Source organism: Lynx rufus, unplaced genomic scaffold (genome assembly GCF_022079265.1).
Source record: "Lynx rufus isolate CCGP_SWC_20201006 ecotype Redwood Valley unplaced genomic scaffold, mLynRuf1.p SCAF_1, whole genome shotgun sequence".
NCBI lineage: Eukaryota > Metazoa > Chordata > Mammalia > Carnivora > Felidae > Lynx > Lynx rufus.
In genome coordinates, this window is record NW_025814823.1 from 142,760,644 (window position 1) to 142,782,818 (window position 22,175).

Sequence of the window (22,175 nt, forward strand, 5' to 3'; positions counted from 1 at the left end):
CACTTGCAAGTCCGTGTCTAATGCCTTTAGGAGCAACGCTAAGATTGGCTGTGTTGCCAAATGCTCCCGACATTCCTAGATCTATTCAAAATCAATGGTTCTTTTTGCAAAGCACCAAGGCAAACACCAAACGATCCAAAATCAATAAAAAATGATAGACAGGGAAATAGGACTGGGTAGTACAAAGGATAAAGAAATAATAAAGCCAAAGGTTATGTAGTGATTGCTTTCTAATTTGTCTTTATAAAAAGGAAAAAGAATCAAATGAAAAACTGGCAAGTTGCAGAGTGAAAATGTCAGAAACGTTTTACATTCAAAGGCTTTGCCACACACTGTCTTGCACAATGTTAGAGGAAGCAAGGTTGACATGGAGAATATTTTCACAAGTCTGAGCCAGCCAGGAAGCCAGGGAAAAATGCTCTCAAATTTGGGAAAATTACAGGCCTGCTATTTGACATTAGTTGGGGAAAAACATCAAACTTCAGAACTTATTCTGAGAACTTGAACAAGAGAAGTACTTCAAGCCCTGTGTTTGGCCCAGAGGAGGGTGGATCCCACTAGAACTTGGAAGCACTACTGGTGGAGGCCTTTAGGGATGCCCTTGCCAAAGGGGGATGGATGAGTGGGCTCACATTTATGTAAACTATCTCCTAATTGTGCCTGGAGAACAAAGAGAACCTGACTCAGGACTGGGGCCTGGGAAGAACACATGAGTTAGCTTGGAGAGCCAGATCCCCCTCTTAGGTCTGGGCCCAGCAACACAGTTAAATCTAGAAAAAACAAGCTTACTATTTTGAAAAAGAAAAGTGACGAGAGCACAATTTATTTATTTTTCTGAAAGTAAAACATGTTATCAAAATACAATAAGCCAAACTGTGTGGTACTGACACACGAATAGTCAAAAACTTCAATGAGATAGACTTGAAGGTCCATAAATAGGTCCAAATACAAACCAGTGGTAGCAGTGGTCCTAAAAAGTGGGCTCTCAGAATGGGAGTCTGGAGTTTGGTGGGGATACCCCCAGGCATGCAGTAGCATTGCAGTCACAGACTCTCACCTGTACAGGTAGAAGGTAAATGCGGGGTTATGTGACAGCTAGGACACTAAATGAAGCGGGGGTGAGAATTACAAAGACTGGGGAGCTCGTCTGATTTAAACTCTCTGGAAGCCATAAAAACCAATGATTCAGGTTAGCTAACTATCAACTGAAGGTATGACATGAAAGCTAGAAGGCCTCCAGCAGTCACAGAGTAGAATGTGCTCAATTGGTCCGGGGATCTAATTGTAACAGTGGCGAAGAAGCCAAGGAATTAATTCACAGCTTCAACAAATTTCTTGTATCAAATTCAAGGTAGAAAAAGGATAAGACCCTGAGATTTGGATGGGGATGTATGGGTGGATGAGCCTGAGAAGCAAGAATCTTTGTGTTCCTCTGAACCCTCTCTCCTTCTAGAGGAGAGAGCAAAGTACCCTTGCTGAGAGAGAGTACTGAAGCCCCACTTGATATCTATGCTCCTCAATATAGTTTCTTTTAGTGTCTTCAGAGAATAATAAAGATGAGGTCTCAGTAGCCTGAGTAGAAAACACAGATACTTCTCCAGGAATAAAAATCATAGACACCAAAGACGTTGTGAGACTTTGTTCGTATGTACCAGTAAGAGCCAAGGATCACATGAGGATGTGGATATAAAAATAAGCAGTTAGGGGAGAAGGTGGAATCATTAGCAACGGCAGATTATAAGGCTGGATGGGGGAATTAACTGATAAAGGAGCCCTCTCCCATGGTTTGGACATCACGGAAAGGATACCCAGGAATGATCCTAAGACATTGTAATAACTGTTCCTTGAATTTGGACCAAACAATGGCCACAGGAAATGAGGTAAAAATGCTGGAATTGCCTTGGCATTGTGTTGATGAAGGGGTCAGAAAGCTCAGGTCTGTGGGAATATTAGAAGAGATTTGTTGTTCAAGACCATAGAAGCCACCGATGTCCTGTATTCCTCAGGAAGGCAGAGGGAGTGTTCCCTTCACTAAGACAATGAGGATTACAGGTGAAGGAGGCACTGACATCCTAGAGAAGTTTGACGGTAGCTCTCCTTGGTAGGGACCAGGGCTGACAGTAGGAGATCCTGTCCTGGAAGTAGGCTCCCTAGTATCAATGGAAATGACAGAATGCCGAAAGAGACTAAATGGTAGTAGATAACGATCAGAACAAAGAAGGCAGAATGATCTTAATGAACAGCGAGTCCAGGGCAACAAACAGGTTGCTTTGACCAACAGAGAGGGATCTACAGCAATGGCTAATAGATCCTGGTGTTAACCAGGAGCAAGGTACATGGATAGCCTGCTAGGATATTACTTAACTTGTGAAGAATCATGAAGGGTTTGGAATCTGGCCCTAATTGCAGACTAACAAAGTAGTCTACCATATTTTCATGGATGCTGGCAGGAGACATGAGACTCTTGAGTCAGAGACAAAGAATTGTATTGCTCACAGCATACAAGCAGCATGAGCACTGGTGTCTCTTGCCCCCACACCCCACAGGGGCAATGCTGAGGGACACAGGTGAATGTCGTATGTACACCAAATGGTTTTGTGTCACAAATGAGAAACCCTGAGCTTGGGAAACTTGGATCTTTTATAAAGGGACTAAGCACATTTGCCTGACTTTTGCTCTGGAGGGAGATATCTCCCCTCTGCTGTTTGCTCCACAGGGAGCCCCTATCTCTATCTTCCAAGGCTATTTGCTATACAAACATACTTGAAAATATAATTAGGAGCAAATGGCAGTTAGTGCCTCTGCTCACAAGACATGAAGAAAAGGAGAGATCCATGGAGAATCATCTCCCAACACTTACCAAAACAATAAAAAACAAAGAAAAAACAACTTTGTAGCAAACATTTTTTGTTATAAACACTCCAAGGAAAAGATCTTTCTCTATATCATTCATGGAGACAAAGAACTGACTTTGTTGGCTATAACTCATCACTCTGTTGGGATTGCTGTCACGGAAGTTCACTCTCTCGGTGGAGTTAGCCTAACACCAGGTGAGACCAGGATGAGGGTGATATTTGCGACACTCCCTGACCCAACATCCTCTCACTAAAGAGGCAGTCTATTTCCCTACTCCTTGACTCCGGGCTTGACTCTGCGACTTACTTTGCCTAGCAGGATGTTAGCAACATCTTGCAGAGGATAGAATAGCTCCCATGATTCCAGGCTCTCTCTTGTGTTCCTCCACATGGCAGGAGCACATGCCTGGGCTAGCCTTCTGAAGGATGGGCGGGGTGTGCAGCCGAGCTGAGTCACCTCGCCAACCGACCAACAGCCAGCCAACAACACCCCAGTGGAGCTGCCTGGCTGACCACCCCGGACATGTCAGCACAACAAACGGCCACTGGTATATGTCACAGAGGTTCTGTGGTTATTTATCATGCACGATTATTGTGGTAAGAGATCAATGGTGGCACTAATACGTAGGGATAAGTAAGGAAGATATATAAAGGATGACCAAGGCAGATATATAAGGAAGACTATTCTTCTTCTCTGTGCCACAGTTGCACAGTTGGAACCTGGATGGAAGGAAGAATACAAGTAGTGGGTTTGGCAATAATAACACCACACACTCACCCCATACGTCCAAGCAAAGTGGACTAGGTGGAAACGGACCCACATCTCCCCTCCTACCTGAGGGTTGACTGTACCAACAGGAAGAAAGTACGTGGTGTGGAGCCAGGATAAAAGGGGGCCAGGAAGCAAGATGATGCCAGGTTTATTGAAGGCCATGCTAGGGAGGAAGAACCTGGCCTGAGGGTGGGCATTTTGGGGGTCATAGGCTTCTCCACACCTGGCTGAGACCCCTCAGAGGACTGATCCTATACTTATGGCTTCCTTCCCTCCTGCATGAGGGAAAATGCACACTGGTTCCTTGGATTTGCTTCTTCTGACCCTGTGGGTGAGCGTCTCATCTGGTTCTTCCTATGCCAGCAACTCAATACCCTGGAGGCAAGCCCCGTGGCAGGGGGCCTGTGGGTTTGTCCTGGCTCTTCTCCAGGACTCTCTGTTGAGACTCCATGCCTTCGGGCAGCTTTCAGCAATTAATTCAGCCCCAGACAATGGATCCTCCCCCCCCCCCCCCAATCAGGGTAGAAGATCCCTGCATGGAGTCACATGCTTGCTGGCATTCTGAGTAAAAGTACTTCACAGGGCCAGCTTTGGAGGTAGAGCATTTATTGCAGGGTGGGGCTTAGAAATTCAGCCAGGGCAGGAAATGCTGAGCTCCTGCAAAACTGCTCTGATTTGTGACTAGTGTCACACTGCAGCACAAACTGACAATGACCCCGTCTAGACCCTGCTGGACGCTGGAGGGATTGGGGCAAGTTCAGATTTTCTGTAAATTCTATGTGTATGGACCAGAGCTCAAGATAATGGTCTGTCTGGTCAGCAAAATGATAACTCAGCCTTTGGTCGTTATCCACTCAGCCTGGGGCCTAGGAGACTGTGCCTCTTCCTCTTCTAGAACCAAGACACCTGTTGGTTCATGGCAGCCCTCCTGGTAAGGACATGTCCACTAGCAGCACCAAACCTATCCCCAGCTCTGGCGGGGCATGTTCTCCCAGCTTCTAGCATCACGCCGGCAGCCATGCAGATACTCGCTTTTAAACCTTCATCATGTGGGGGGTGGGAGGGAGGGGCGGGTGGGTGATGGGTATTGAGGAGGGCACCTTTTGGGATGAGCACTGGGTGTTGTATGGAAACCAATTTGTCAATAAACTTCATATAAAAAAAAAAAAAAATAAACCTTCATCATGGCTCCCCTTGGGACCCGCTCAGAGCCCTTGGCAAAGCTCAGGAGCTCCTGCCCTGTCAAGAGTTCAGCTGGCCTTGCACTGTGTATAAACAGGAACTCTTGAGGTTCCGAGGGGCACCTTCTTCAAGCAATAAAGGCACTTAACAAGCACTGCAGTAAAAGACACTGAACCAGAAAAGTAAACTTTCACAGAGGGGCGACTGCGTTAATGGAGTTGACCGGTCATTAGTACTAACCCTCTAGCTGTAATGATTTGCACAGATGACCTTCCAAAGAAATATAAAAGCAGGCCTTCCAAAGCGGAGCAGAGCACCAGAATTTGGGGAGTGAAGCCCACAGGTAGGAAGCTCCAGGTACTTATTGAAGGGAATGAAAGAGAAAAAGAATCTCACTAAAACTCTGGGAGGAGTTGAAGGGAAATGAACTGTGGAAGGAAAAGGGAACAAAAGCAAAGAGAAGTAAGGTCATCTCTGACAGGGGAGAATGCTCGTGGAGCAGACCAGGAAGGCCAAGTGTGTATTGTTAGTAGGTGATTTCCCAGCAGCAACAGCAGCAACAGCCAACAAGCAGCACAGGGGAAAGGTAAACAGGACACTGGAGTGAACTGGAAGACGGTACAATATTAGAGGAAGTGCTCTTATTCCCATGTAAGGTTTCGGTTAGAATCTCATTTAGGCTTTATTAGCCTGAAGAAAGTTGACACATTTTCAGCCTTTCTCCCATGCTGAAAATTCCTAAAATGCCCTTTAAAAAAGTCACATCTGAAAAAAAAAAAAAAAAAGAGAGAGAGAGAGAGGTTAGAGTGGGAGAGAGCCAAAGCATAAGAGACTCTTAAAAACTGAGAACAAACTGAGGGCTGATGGGGGGGTGGGGGAGGAGGGGAGGGTGGGTGATGGGTATTGAGGAGGGCATTTTTTGGGATGAGCACTGGGTGTTGTATGGAAACCAATTTGACAAATAATTAATTTATAAATCAATCAATCAATCAATCAATCACATCTGGGGTGCTTGGGTGGCTCATCGGTTAAGCGTCTGACTTCAGCTCTGGTCGTGATCTCACCACTTGTGGGTTCTAGCCCCGTGTTGGGCTCTGTGCTGACAGTGCGGAGCCTGATTGGGATTCTGTGTCCCCCTCTTTCTCTCTGCCCCTCCCCCACTTGCTCTCTCTCTCTCTCTCTCAAAATAAATAAATATACTTAAAAAAGTCACATCCATCACACTTGCAAATGAACCACAAAAAAGAAAAAAAATACCAAAAATGGAAACAAATACCATTACGATTTCGAAAGATGGAGTTGCAATCTCTCTAATGCCAGATTTTTTATTTGATAATAAATGTAAAACTTAGGGGAAAAATAGGGGTGCCTGGGGGGCCCACTTGGTTAACCACCTGACTTCAGCTCAGGTCATGATCTCGTGGCTTTGTGAGTTCAAACCCCATATTGGGCTCTGCACTGATAGCACAGAGCCTGCTTGGGATTCTCTCTCTGACTCCCTCTTTCTCTGCCCTCCCCCATTCACGCTTTCTCTCTCTCTCTCTTTCTCAAAAATAACTAAATAGGGGCGCCTGGGTGGCTCAGTCAGTTAAGCGTCCGACTTCGGCTCAGGTCATGATTTCGCAGTCCGTGAGTTCAAGCCCTGCGTCGGGCTCTGTGCTGACAGCTCAGAGCCTGGAGCCTGTTTCAGATTCTGTGTCTCCCTCTTTCTCTGACTCTCCCCCGTTCATGCTCTGTCTTTCTCTGTCTCAAAAATAAATAAACGTTAAAAAAAAAAATCAAAAAAAAATAACTAAATAAACCTTATAAAAAAAGTTTAAAAAAAAACTTAGGGGAAAAAATATTCATTCCCTTCAGCCATAATAATAGCAAAGGCTGGTCTTATTTTTTTCACACATTTTGGAGAGAGGGCCAGTTTGGAAAGAACTAAGAGCGCAAGGAGCTCTTCTGTGGCATTTACTGCCTGCTAAGCACTATTCTCAATGGTTTACGTGGATTAGCGCTTTAAATCCTAACACCAGTTACACGTGGCAGCTACTGTTATTATTTCCTCTTTACGGATGCCGAAAGCCCAGGCACAGAGAGATTCAGTGACTCACTCAGGCTGACACAACTAGTAAATAGCGAAGCTGGGATTTGAACCCAGGTAGTCTGGTTTGACAGTCTGAACTGTCTGAACGGTGCTGCTAGCAACAAGGCTCTGGAATCACAGTTGTGTCTGACAGGAGACAATGGACTTCAAATGGATGTAGCAGTGAATTATCAGATCACAAGTGAGACTGCAGCACAGGGTGCACTTAAAGGTAATTTTAAAGGATCCCAAATATTTTATCTTCTTTTGGGGGGGGGGAGAGCGTGAGCAGGGAGGGGCAGAGGGGAGGGAGAGAAAGAGAGAGAGACAGAGAGACAGAGAGACAGAAATGCCCCCCAAGCAGTGTCCATGCTCAGCGAGGTTGGGCTTCCATCCTGTGACACTGGGATCAAGACCTGGGCCAAAATCAAGAGTCTGATGATCCACGGACTGAGCCACCCAGGCGTCCCCTGGTGTTTTATATTAAAGCCTAAAGAGTTAACCTTTCTCAGTTTAATTTTCTCTAAACCTATCTTTCTTCTGAGGTGAGACAGACCCCTGTGTATACTTCCTTCTAGAAATGAGAGTCGCCTCAGTGCGTTAGGCTTAGATCAGCTATTTCTGGAGCAACTGTGAAGTTGCTGTGAAAGAGCAAGGAGCCATCATTACAGCAGATGAAATAAGAGTTTGGAGAAGAAACCAAACTGGATCAGAAAATCACAAGTTTTGGGCAATCATTTTCATCTTTTTAATACTCCCCTCACCACCTTGATTGTGAAAGATTTATTTCAGTTCCATTAAAGAGCAATTTCCAGAACAAGGGGTCTGAGTGGCTCAGTCAGTTAAGCATCCTAATCAGGTCATGATCTTGATCTTACAGTTGGTGGGTTTGAGCCCCTCTGGCTTTGTTCTGATAGCCAGAGCCTGCTTGAGATTCTCTCTCTCCCTTCTCTCTGTCCCTCCCCCGCTTGTGCTCTCTCTCCAAATAAACTTAAAAAAATTTTTTTTTAATAGAGCAATTTCCAGACCAAAAGCTGTGGGTTGATGAACTGCCACAGAGTCAAATTTACTCCTACCCCTGTTTTGTGGAACTCCTCGGTGCCTCTGGCCTGCATGGAGATCCCATGCCATCCCCGGGCCCATCTGGAAATGCACGTTGCAAGTGAGCCAGTTTTAAAACCGGTTTACTATCAACATTTTCACCCTGTAACTTTAAACCCAGCAATGAAATAAAAAACAGCATGTTTGTATGCTTTCCACCATATTAGAAACAAAATCTGATGACCACCCAGCCCAGAGTTAAGGAAAACGAAATTCATAGTCTTGAATGCATTAAGATGCTTACTGAAAATCTTATCCCATGCATTAAATAATCACTGGTCACAAACTGTAATTCAGAGTTATTGTTTCCTTAAGACCTATAACTACAACCTAAGTTCTTTGGATGGTAATTTTGATGTGTGTGAATGTCTTTGATCAGTTTTGTAAATCCCTCCACCATCTGAAAAGCAATTTTAGTTGATGTGATTATGTGTTAAGAAGCACTGTTTAACTGCTCTTAGAAATTTTGTCCTAATGCCCTTGTCTCAGACTTCTCTAAGAGATACTTTGTAATCCTTTAGGGGAATGGATTTCTATTGGTGGTTACTTTTTTTTTTTTTTTTTTTTTTTCCCCCAAACGGTACAGATGCTAATGAAGATTTGCTGGTTACTTGTTTAAAGAAAATCATTAAGGCATTTTAAAGTGTCCTTATAGGCCTGGTACTCGGTGCTTTCTTTCATAAGCTTGGAGAGAGAGGAGACCAATGCCAATAAATAACAGATGAACAATTCTATGAAGCATATTTGCTAATATTAACAGCATTTTTCTGAATGTTGTTTATTATGTAAACTAAAGGGCTGTTGTTCTACAGTGAAAAGGAGCAGATAAGCCAATCACTATGGAAAATGGGTTTCTAAATGGTTTGTAACATAAAATGTTATTCTATTAATATGTTTTATACATTCATTATAGGAGATAATGAAAATACTAAAAAAGTTTAAAGAAAACAGTAAAATCCCTCATAATCTCACCTCCCACAGGAAAAAATATTAACATTTATCTCACTTTTCTACGCATATCCCACACATATTTTTAAAATCTGTTTTTGTGATCCAGCTTTGCTCAGGTTTTTTCCCTTTCCTCAATGATCAAGGCGTGGTGACAGGTCAAGCTGGTCCCTAAGGCTTATTCCTTCCCTGGATGAGTTCATTCCTAACAAGGTCTTCACAGCCTCATTCAGCCTCTGACAGACATACCCCGGGCAGTGACAGAAAAGCCCAGGCATTTCTGCATTTTAGCTTGGACCCAGCCTGGGCCATCTGTCCCTACATTTAGTGTGAAGAGTGAGAACTATGGCAGCCGCCTTCTTATGGTGGGAGGGTGGTCACAGTGGGAAGGGGCACTGTGGCTCTGTGCAGTTCTAGGGGATGAGGCTGGGACTGATGGGAAATGGAATGGTCTTACTTGAGAAGCATTAGGTTTTCTGCCCTCGGTTATAGTCACTTGTCAGGATGGTTGTGGGACGTAGAGGATGTGGAGCAGAGACACCTGATGACAGTGTGCTTCCCGGAGGCTCTGAGACTCCACTTGTCTCTAGGGTTGACCTAACTCTCTCCGCATCAACATCTTGAACATGGCTATAGCCACAGGGCTCACAATGGTGTGTGGTACATTGTCGGTGCTCAGTATTTGTTCGAAGAAATAAATGAATGCCTCAGTGAACCTGACTGCTGTGATTACTCCTTTGCCCTCCGTTCTGGAGACTGTGTACAAACAACTAGGCTGGAATTTTGCACAGGCTTTGATGGAAAGGATGAACTGCTGGCTTCTTAGCTCACAGAATTACCCATTCTCTGTTGTTTCTTGGGAAGACCCAGGGTCTGGGTTTTCACACAGTGGTATGTGGAATGGACTGGGAGACAGCCAATTTGGGCTTCTTCGTCTACCAAACAAAACAAACCCAAACATCTGATGTGATGGATGGAATCCCCAAATGGATGATTTCACTCACTTTTTTAAACAATGCTGTGAGACCACTGGCCTCCTGCAGGCTTTCTCTTGGTGGGGGGTGAGGGAGGAGTAGTGGGCTGCAATGGGGAGCAATTACAAGTGCGAAAGGATTAAAAAGACAGGCAATTACTTTAAACTAGCAAACACCCTTTTCAGGGATCCAATGTTACAGACAACCCAGACCAACAATACAGAGATCTAAAACTAAGTATTGCTATGTTTTTGTAACGTGGGGAACCGATGTCTTTTTTAAACCTCTGTACCAAATGACACTTTAGGACTTCATCATATTAATATTTTCTGGCCTGCTTGAGTGAATACAAACAGCAGTCCCATAAGCAGAGAGCAACTCACATACAGATTCGAAGCGAAGGCTTTAGAAATTATATACCTCAGTTAATTCTACGTTGAGGAGTGGAGAGGAAACCATCAGCCAGGAGTGAAGGTCTGTTTTTTGCTTTGTCATGTGCACGTGGGGATGCCTGGGAATCTCCACAGAGCTGTGGTCAGAGAAGCTTTCAATTTGAAAGAGTGATAAGGGATGGGTGTTTCTTAGAGGTGGCCTCGGGGTGATGCAGGTAACTGGAAATACCTTTCTCCACCCTACACAAGAATGCTGAAGGTCAACCTACTCGCCCCCTTCATTCACACCAGTGTGGTTTACAGAGACTGAACAACATGAGTGGGCACATTCTCAGGGTTTTTAGGGAACACATTGTATCTTGAGGCATTTCATCTGTAGAACCTGTTTAGGTAGGATACTGTTGGATCTTTACTCAGGGCAAATAAAAACTTCTTTGTGCTGCTTGAGAGAGAAAATATGTCCGGTGTTCCCTTCCGGAACTGGCAGTTACCACAATATACACTGGCTTTGGACCAGTTTGGACACAGGTGAGTTCAACCAGACATACAACCACCAACTAGTTGTGTAGAGATAGCACTTTCTAGACTAACATGTCAATTACCGGTATTTACTGACTAGGCAAATAATGTTATACCCCTCAGCAACACATCCAGGAGCCAGAGGGAATGTTACAGGGCAGTAATTTTGAATCTGGCTAGGAAAATAGCCCACAATAATTGGGCAGGAGGGATATACACAGCATGACTTTAGCCCTGGGACTAAATCTGATCTGCTGTCAGTCAGGAAGGAGGCTTGAGGCTTCAGTACTCTTCCTGGACTCCTTGCCTGGCCCCCAGAACTAGACCGCCATCAGTCCTGCTTAGCCTCCTCCTTCCCTAGTAACTAGACCTGCCCCAATCAGGCTGTGCCTGCCAACCTTTCCTTTTTTTTTTTTTCCTCATTATTTTTCCAAGCTGAGGGACTAAATGAAAATGTAGAGGGGCACCTGGGTGGCTCAGTTGGTTAAACATCCAACTTTTGATTTCAGCTCAGGTCATGATCTCACGCTTCATGGGTTGCAGCCCTGGACTGGACTCTACACTGACAGGGCAGAGCCTCTCTCCCTCTCTCTGCCCCTCCCACATGCTCTCTCTGCCTCAAAATAAATAAATAAATTTTAAAAAAAGTGTACAGCGATTGTCTTCGTGATCTCTCTGAGGCTGGTTAGCTCAGCCCTCCCCCTTCATTTGAGTGAGTTCTATGGAAGCTTACTTCTCCATTCTAGCAAGGCTACAATATACTAACCTCCACTGCCCCATCTTCTGCTCTCACCCTTGATAAACACTTCTCTGTCCCCCTCAAAGATTCCTAAGAAATTGTTCTTTTATAAAAGGTTTGCCAGGGTGAGGGGAGGGAGGGAGTTAGAGGTGGGGTAAGGAGGCAGGGGAGTTACATCACTCACACATAGAATTACACTTAGAAAAGTCCTCTAGGGGCGCCTGTGTGGCTCAGTGGGTTAAGCTTCTGACTTTGATTCAGGTCATGATCTTATGGTTCATGGGTTCAAGCCCTGCGTCGAGCTCTGTCCTGACAGCTCAGAGCCTGGAGCCTGCTTCAGATTCTGTGTCTTCCTCTTTCTCTCTCTGCCCCTCCTCTGCTCATGCTCTGTGCCCCTCTCTCTCAAAAATGAATAAACATTAAAAAAAAAAAAGTCCCCTAGATGTGCCTCTTTTCCCCTAAATCTCTGCCTTTGTATGCTTCTCCCTCAGCTTCAGTATCCCATCCTTCCTCTTCACCCCAAATTTCCCATCACATGCACCTCACCCCTTTGCTTATGCCAAATAATTGGCTCTTGGACTGGCAGAAGATGACTTTGGGGTCCAAAAACAAGAACTCCCCCAGACACCAGGCTCCTGGTGGAGAAAATTTTAAGTATCAGGCCATTTTTTTCTGTTTTCTCTTTTCTTCCATCACCTGCACCACCTCATCTAGCCAACCTGCACATCCCCTCCTTTGAGTCCCCATGCCAAGCCCACATCTCTGATAGTGGCAGCTTCTCTTTGTGCCACACCAATTTCTGGAATGAGCTCAAGTCCACAAATAGACACCTACTGATGCAAGTTAACACAGCCCCTCTGTTCTGACTCAAAGCTTTCGGTGACTCCCACACAGGGCCAGCTTCATGGGTGTGAAGCCTGTGTGGTGGCACAGGGTCCCATGTTTAGAAGGGCCCTGATATTGGGGCACCTGGGTGGTTCAGGGAGTTGAGATTCTGACTCTTGATTTGAGCTCAGGTCATGATCCCAGGATCATGGGATCGAGGCCTATACTGGGCTCCACACTGAATGTGGAGCCTGCTCAGGATTCTCTCCCTCTCCCTCTCTCTCTCTCTCTCTCTCTCTCTCTCTCGGTCTCTCTCTCTCCTGCCCCTCTCCCCTGCATGCACTCTCTCTCTTTCAGAAGAAGGAGGGGGGGCCTGACATGGTTTAATGCTCTGCTGTCACCATGATGAAATTCTTAATATGTATGCGCAGGGGGCCCCACATTTTTATTTTGTACTGGGCTGTGAAAATTAGGTAGCCGTTCAGCCCACACATGACCTTCACAGAAAATCTCACTTTGGGGGTGACTGTGTGGCTCAGTTGGTTAAGCAATCAACTTTGGCTGAGTCATGATCTCACGGTTCATTAGTTCGAGCCTTGCATCCGGTGAGCTTGAGCCCCACATTGGGTGAACTTGAGCCTCACTTCTGGTGAGCATGAGCCCCACTGGGATTCTCTCTCCCTATCTCTCTCCCTTTCTCTCTACCCCCCACTCACTTGCACCCTCTCTCTCTCTCTCAAAAAAAAAAAAAAAAAATCTCCCTTCCTTCAAAGCAGTTTCTCCACGAACCTTAACCTCCAGGCCAATCTGTCTTGCCCAACCTGGCCCCCACTTGCCGTGGCATGCTGTGCCTGGAGAGGGCAGTTGTGTAGATGGAGATAGTGGGGTCCCTCTTTCACTCTAAAGAAGCCATGGAAACCAGGATTCCTGGCAAAGAGTTGAGGGGGAGAAGGCACGGAGGTCTGAGGACGGAAGAAGAGCCTCTGCAAAAGTATCCACCTCGCCCACGTGTTAATTCTAGAGATTATACCAGAAGAGAGAATTCCTCTGTGGTAAAGTCCTTTCCATCTGTCTTAAAGATAAGAATTTTCCTCAGAGGGTCAACACCCCACATTATTGTTCTCTACCACGCTGTGAACAAGCTGTTGTAAGCTGATCACCGGTGGAGGTCTTGGCACAGGAAAAGATTTGAAGAGGAAATGAGGGTACTTTTGTGACTTGGAAGAGAGTGACTCACAAAGGAGCAATCTGAATGAGGCCTGACACAGTGGACACCAGGGCAGGAAAGTCAAAAGAAGGAGAACCGGGTGGAGGCAGAAAGCTGCTGAAGAAATATTTCTTCTACTTCACAAGTGTGCTGGACTCGGAGTGCCTGAGTGGCCCCAGTCGGTTGAGCCTCTGACTTCGGCTCAGGTGGTGATCTCACGGTTTGTGTGTTCGAGCCTGCATTGAGCTCTGTGCTGACCGCTTGGAGCCTGGAGCCTGCTTCAGATTCTGTATCTCCGTCTCTCTACCCTCCTCCACTTGCACTCTGCCTCTCTCTCTCGAAAATAAATAAACATTAAAAAAAAATTTTTTAAAAACCCACACACACAAATAGCAAAACACAAGTGTGCTAGATTCAGAACAAAAGCTTTCCTTCCCAGCCTCTCCTGACAGGGCTATATTAATTTCCTATGGCTGCCATTTTTTTTTTTTCCAATAACAAATTACCATAGCCTAGGTGGCTTAAATCAGCAGAAACGTATTCTCTTACAGTTCTGCAGACTAGAAGTCCGAAATCAAGGTGCTAGCAAGGTTGGTTCTTTCCAGAGGCCCTCAGGGAGAATCTGTTTCATGCCTGTCTCCTAGCTTTTGGTCACTACCTGCAATCTTTAGTTTTTCGTGGTTTGTGAATGCATCATTCCAATCCTCGCCTCCACCTACATGGCGTCCTCTCCTCTGTGTCTCTGTGTGTCAAATCTTCCCCTTTTTCTCACAGAGACACCAGTTACTAGATTAAAGGCCCAGTCTAAATGCAGGATGATTTCATCTAGAGAACCTTAACTAATCATACCTCCAAAGAGCTTATTCCCAATAGTCAACAATATGGAATTACATACTTCAAAATTACTAAGAGACTAGATCTTAAATATTCTCACCACAAAAAAAAAAATGATAGTTATGTGAGGTGATAGAGGTATTAACTAAAGCCATGGTGACAATCATATTGCAATATATAAATGTATCAAATCAACATGTTAGAACCTTAAACTTTAAGAAATAACTTACTTTCACAAAAGGTCACATTCATAGGTATAGAGGTTAGGATTTGTATACATCTTTTTGGAGCTACAATTCAATACATGACAGGGTCTTCACATTTTCAGTTTGTTTGCTTCGTATTCATGCTTTTCTTGAATTTTGAGCTTTGCTTTTTCCCTGGATAGGAATCGCAAAATCCTAAGACTGATTATTAAATAATAACAGCAAAACCTCAATAAATCCAAGAATTTTATAAGTATGGACCACAAGAGATTCTGCAGTATCTCCCAGATCCCAGGAAAATGGAGAAAGAGTAATAGCAAAATGCCTTTGATCCCTTCAGTAGGAAAGTTTCAATATGAGCCAAGTCCTAGGCTTTAAATATTGTTGTGCATTAGTCACAACATAGAAACGTGTGTTTACAGTCCTGAAACTGAAATGGAAAAGTAACAAAAATGTGCTTCTAGGAGACTTCATTAGACTTATTTGTTTGTGGGAAATCATGTAAAAGCCCAACATAATATTTGTGAATAAAACCTCTAATGACTGAATCCTATCTACTACTCCCTTCTATGCTTTTAGGAAAAAATTGCTTTTCTGCAAATTATACCAAAACACCACCACAGATGAACAATCAGAAATAATGCATGACTCCTAGTCACTAAAGAGAGATTCCATTACCCTGAGAGATCTGGCACACTAAAATTATTAAAAGAGGAAAACGATCTTATAAAAAGTTAGGGTTTTTTTCTTCTCATTAATCTTCAGCACCCTGGTTCATTTCTATTCAAGCATTGTCATGGATTGGATCAAGGCCATAGAATATTCTGCAGGTTTAAGATTGAAATTCATGCCTCCGAGTGCCAATTTTCTTTTTAGGATGCCAGGTTACCTCCCATTTCCTTCTTTTATGTGCAGAAAAATCCCAAACACCCCAGGGTGTCATCCTAATCACATTTAATGACTGGTAATATCACCATGCAATTAACTTAAGGAATTGTTTTCACGGATCACTTCTCGGCCTTTTGGCTAAGATCAAGTGTAGGAATTGTTTTCATGGAAAAGTAAACTAGAAGGAATAACCCAGAACATCATGAAAATGATAAATAAGGGGAAGTAGACTACCAGGTATTAAAATACATCACGTGGCTACGATTCCTAAAACTGTGGGGAGAAAAAAATGAACTGTTGCCAGAACTGGAGCTGCCCAATAGCCACCAGACTGAGCAGCTGGGGTCCAGACAGGAGTCCCCAGATCTCTACGTCCTCAACCAGGACCGCATGGGCAAGATGCACCTGGCCACATGGTACATGCAGTTCGATGACGATGAGGAACGGGTTGAATGAGGAGGTGCACGCGTAACCACCGTGCGAGATCAATCACACCAACCTGGTGGAGGTCTGCATTTCTAGATCACTTCCCAATGCTAGGCAATCCACAACTTCGTGGAGGTCTTAAAGGAGTATTTCCACAATGTCTGTGAACTGGACCTGGTGTTCAACTTCTACAACGTTTACACGGTTGTGGACAAGGTGTTCCCGGCTGGCAAGATCCCAGAGACCAGCCAGCAGATGGTGAAACAGCTGCAGACGCTCCACTCCCTGGGGTGAGGGCAGCCAGCCCCTCCACCCTGACCACTGGCTCCCTGCTCACCCCCTTTCCAGGTGGGGGCCACCCTGGTGCCCTCCTCAGCTGCCCAGGAGGAAGGCATCAGCTGGGCCTGGGCCACCGGGGAGAAGACTGCACCCCACTGCCTCTGGGCACAGCCTCGGGCAGAAGCCACCTCGTGGGCACTGAGTAACCATGCAGTTGTTGGGTGACATCGTGAGTGCATGTGTGGAGCCCCCAATAAATCTGTGGTCCCATCAAAGACACATGGAACTATCACGTAAACACCCACATGAATGAATGGGACAGAAGAACGAGACAAAAATGAGACAAATCTCATGAATGTGACATGACATAGGTAACATTTTAAATCAACTGGATACCTTTTGGAAAAAAAGACATTTGAATCCCTTCTTCACAACTTAAAGTAAAAATACTAATCTAATACTAAAAATGCATCAAAGGGAAACATGTTAAAAAACAAAGCAAGCTAAGTAGCCCTATCAACAATAGCCCAAGTATTGAAAGAGCCCAAATGTCCACTGACAGATGAATGGATAAAGAAGATGTGGTATATAATATATATATACACACACATACACATACACACATACCTACAGTGAAGTATTACTCGGTGAGCAAAAAGGATGAAATCTTGCCATTTGCAACTACATAGATGGAACTGGAGGGTATTATGCTAAGTGAAATTAGTCAGAGAAAGACACGTATCATATGACTTCACTTGTATGAGGAATTTAAGATAGAAAACAGATGAACATAAGGGAAGGGAAGCAAAAATAATATAAAAACAGGGAGGGGGACAAAACATAAGAGACTCTTAAATACAGAGAACAAACTGAGGGTTACTGGAGGGGTTGTGGATGGGGGGGTGGACTAAAGGTCCACCCTTTAGTGGGCACTAGGGAGGACATTTGTTGGTATGAGTGCTGGGTGTTATACATAGGGGATGAATCACTGGAATCTACTCCTGAAATCATTATAGCATTATATGCTAACTAACTTGGATATAAATTTAAAAATAAATAAATAATAAATTTAAAAAAAAAAGCAAGCTAAACACACATACACAGGAGTAGAGAACATGAAAAAACTTTTATAATTTCAGAGTGATACAGGCCTTTCCAAGCATGACAGAAAATACAGAAGGCTAAAAGACAAATTTCACTACAGAAAAATACATTTTTTCATGAAAAAGCTATCATAAACAAAGTCAAATGGTGAACAATAAACTGAGATAATGTTCACAATTCACATCACAGACAAAAGATTGGTTAACCCTTCACACATTGAGTTAACTGATAGAAAAATGGGTGAAAACCAATAGAAAACCAACAGAAAAATGAGCAAAGGCTATAAAGACAATTAGCCAAAGAAAAAGCAGACCGCAAAATATATTCACCTCACTTATAATAAGAGGAATGTAAGTTAAAAGTATAATCTCACTACATTCAGAAAGAAGTTTATTTTATTTTAATGTTTATTTATTTTGGGGAGGGGTGGAAGGGCAGACAGAGAGGGGGACAGAGGTTCCAAAGCAGGCTCCTCACTGACAGCAGAGAGCCAGACCTGGAGCTTGAACACATGAACTTTGAGATCATGACCGGAGCTGAAGTCAGACACTCAAGTGAATGAGCCACTCAGGCGACTCAGAAAGAAGTTTATTTTGAAATAGAAAGCCATGCTTTACTCGTCAGACTGGCAAGGTACAGAGCTTGAACGTGTATTCAATATATTCTTTGTACAAGGTGAATGACACTCTTCCCATCAAGATGGAGTTCTCTCCTCTGCACCTCCTCCCCTTGCCTCTGGGTGGGCTTGTTATTCTTCAGAAGAATGGTGTGTAGGAGGGATGTCATGTGACGTGTAAGCAGGGCCAGGACCAAGGTGAGGCAAGAAATATGCCAGGTCCCAAAATGTAAAAAAGCACTCATCCTCGGGGCACCTGGGTGGCTTAGTCAGTTAAGCATTTGACTTCGGTCCAGGTCATGATCTCCCAGTTCGTGAGTGCTGCCCCGGGTTGGGCTCTGTGCTAACAGCCCTGAGCCTGGAGCCTGCTTCAGATTCTGTGTCTCCCTCTCTCTGCCCCTCCCCCTCCTCCACTCATGCTCTCTCTCTCTTTCAAAAATAAATAAACATTCAAAAAAAAAAAAAGAAAAAAAGCACTCGTTCTCAATGTTGTGCCAATGCAGGGTCAGCCTTAAAAAAAGAATGCCTCCTTAAATTCTATGCCCTGGGCACCTATCTTGCCTCTTGTTTCCAAAGAAGTCCGGCCACCCTGATGCCACCAGGCTAGAGTAACTATGTGGAAAGACCACAAAAGGGTAGAAAGAGACACTTCAGTGGACCCAGCAATTTCATTGCCCAACGATTTGGCTCCACCCAGTCCTACACCAGACACAGGACTGAGGAAGTCTTCAAAATGACGCCAGCCCTGCTGCCATCTGAACATAACCTTCTGAAGGATCCCAAACCAGAACAACCCAGCCAAGTCATTCCTCGGCTGGACCCACAGAAACTGAAAGAAATTATTATTGTTGTTTGAAGCCACTAAGTTTTGGGGTGATTTGTTACGCAGTAATAGTTACAGATTTTATAGATAACATAGGCATTCTTAGTGTTGGCTGGTGGTACATTAAATTGGTACATCCTCTTTGGAGATGAGCACTCTACTAATGTTTAATCAAAATAATACATACACAGGACTTTTGCCCAGACATCCCACTTTTAGAAGTTTCCCAACAGGCGTGCCTGGGTGGCTCAGTCGGTTGAGCGTCAGACTTCGGCTCTGGTCATGATCTCACCGCTGGTGAGTTCGAGCCCCGCGTCAGGCTCTGTGCTGACAGCTCGGAGCCTGGAGGCTGCTTCGGATTCTGTGTCTCCCTCTCTCTCTGCCCCTAACCCACTCGCGTTCTGTCTCTGTCTCTCTCAAAAATAAATAAACATTAAAAAAAAAAAGAAGTTTCCCAACAAATCCATTCACACAGATGCAAAGTCATACATGAACAACACATTTATCTCAGTATTATCTTAATAGAAATGATTGGAAATAACCTAAAAGGCTATCAATTTGGGCATGTTTAAGCCAAATGAAACATTCAATAAAATATTGTTCAGTCCAACAAACGTGATTGTTCACATGATGGCATGAAAAAAAATCTCCAGTGTAATTTCTAAGCAAAACAGTAACAAAATAGTAAGGCGCAATGCAACGTGTAAAGTGGCAGTTGCAAAAGAGGAAGAAGTATATCTGTTGATAATTGCATGAATATGCACAGATTATCTTTGCGAATTTCACAGGAAACCGTCACACCCATTCCCTGGAGAAAAGAACTGATGGCTGACAGACAAGAGTGGGAGGGCAAAGGTTTACTATATACCCTTTAATGTCTTTTAATTTTATTCCAGTGAACATATTACCGAATCATAAGTAAATAAAATTAACTTAATAAAAAGAAAAGAAATTTCTGACAGTTCTTGAACGCTGTCGATGTTTTTAGATATTGGTGCTGGATCTTCAGAGTGAGGTACATGTAGCCCTGGGCATCAGGAAGATTTTCTTTCAGGGTGTATATTTGTGGGTTAGAGGCTAAGGGAATCAGTTTCCAGATTTATGAGCACAGGGGCTCTTGGCTGAAATTCATTTGCCTGGGAAAGTCCCTTGCCTGGCTGGTTCTACTTTTCTCACTTCCTCTCTTCTAGCCTTTTTTCTCTCACTTTTGACAAAAGGCAGGAATACTTCCCACCTGTCCTGTACTGCATTCTGGATGTTGCTCCAGAGAGGAAAGACCCCAGGGATTCCAAACTAGGGAACAGTTCAAAACACTGGCATTGCTTTTGAGAAAGTGAACAACTTTAAAGATTGGGAAATAAATTGTTTAGTAAGTCCAATTCTTGCAAAAGCTAGTTTCCAAGTTTTTACTTTCCAAAAAGGTGAAAGTGAACCTATTGTCAGCTGATAGCACATTATAAATTATTTTTGAGGGGCACCTGGGTGGTTCAGTCAGGTGAGCATCTGACTCTTGATTTCTGCTCAGGTCGTGATCCCAGGGTGGTGGGACCAAGCCCTGTGTAGGGCTCCACACTGAGCGTGGAGCCTGCTTAAGATTCTCTGTCTCTCTCTCCCTCCACCCCTCTTGCTCACTCGCACTCTTACTCTCTAAAATAAAAAAATTTTAAAAATGTATTTTGAGAACGGATTACTGGCTCATTTTTTACCTATAACTCTGGACTTCAGAGAAATGAATGACGTTGCTAGAAGAAAAGTCCTTTCATTGCTTATTTATATAAATAATGCTCCTCAGCACTGACGTTTGAAAAATAAAAAAGGTAATACAATTGATACAATAAATTATACTCAGCCAAAAATAACTGAACTTGCTTAAAAACCAAAGCAGCCCCATCCATCTTACTAAGTGATATATTTCCAGTGAAATTTTACTTTCATGGTTAATGATTATAGTTGGTGAAAACAATTATAGTGACAGGACCACCTTAAGTTTTCTTTCTTTTTTTACCCTTAGAGCTTTACAGTCACAAGAATTTTTTTCTAATTTCAATTTGTTCACATACTTTTGTTGAAATATGATAGGATAATTAAAAAAAAAGATTTTCAAGCATATAGACATCAGAAGTGAAATTCTTTGGGGGATGTATAATGAAATTAGCCTAATGTAAAAAGGAAACAATGTAAAATCTCTATGTACTAAAGAATAATTTTTTTAATTTAGAGCGTGCGCGTGTATGCACACACATGCGAGCAGGGAAGGGGCAGAGAGACAGGGACCGAGTATCCGAAGCTCCGAAGAGGGCTCTGTGCTGACAGCAGACAGCCTGATGTAGGGCTTGAATGCAAAAAACACAGGATCATGACCTTAGCCAATCACAAACCGTGAGATCAAGACCTGAACCAAAGTTTGATGCTTAACCGAGTGAGCCACCCAGGAGCCCCCGAGACACTGGCATCTTCTTAACTTTGCTTTGATAGCTCTGCAGTCTCTTTTTCTCAACCTAGATGTGCCTTCCAGCTTTGCTCAAATTCATTCAGCAGCAAGCAGAGTTACCACATAACTTCTTTTTCAAATTAGCATACATTTGAAAGGGGGTGGGGGTAAGTACATGAATTAATAATTATGCTAGAGAAACAGACACCAGAACGATCCGGGACATATGGTCACCATAGCTACAGGGCTCCTGGTGAAGAGGAAGGAAGGAGAATGCTGCTCAAAATGTTGGGTTGGACATCGGGACTGTTAGAGCAGTGGATAGATCAGGGAGATCTGGCCCAGAATTGAGTGATAAGGCCTAAATGAGAGGAAAAAATGTATAGATAATTAATGTCTGTTGTGTTGCTTTGGTCTAACATCCAAACTACCTGCATGCAAAATCAGCAGCTATTCACTGGATGTAATTCAGGGAGTCCAAAAAAATCCAGAAATACACATATGTGACCAATGACTTCTTCAGTAACTGACAGCCCCCAAACTAGTTATTGTTTAGGCCTTCTGGACACTAGTTCATTTTTCTGGGGTGGTATAACTTGGTGGGAATATCATAAAGGCATCCTTCTTTATCTTACAGGGAAGAATGATGATAACATGGGTCACAGGACAGGTAAGTTTTGAAGTGGGGACTAGAGCTGACATAGTAAAAGATCCAGAACATAAGCACTGAACAAAGTTTGTTGGGAGGAGGCAGCTATGGCCTCTGGGACAGGCATTCAGTATGGCACAATCACCCTTCCTACAACCTCGTTTAACCCTTCCTACAACCACATAAGTGGGCATAGTCTTCCCTGCTTTACTCAGGATGTTATGCCCAGATGGTCTGTAACCCCTCTGAAATTTCTTTGAAAGATAATTACAGGACATAGATTGTACCAGAAATCAAAAGAATAACATCTTGTGTTCACACAGTTCTTTGTGTT

General features: G+C 43.7%; 1 pseudogene; it reads left to right on the top strand.

Annotated features, from left to right (window-relative positions):
• Positions 1 to 2,039: 2,039 nt before the first annotated feature.
• Positions 2,040 to 16,233, top strand: LOC124509763 (AP-2 complex subunit sigma-like; annotated as a pseudogene).
• Positions 16,234 to 22,175: the final 5,942 nt, after the last annotated feature.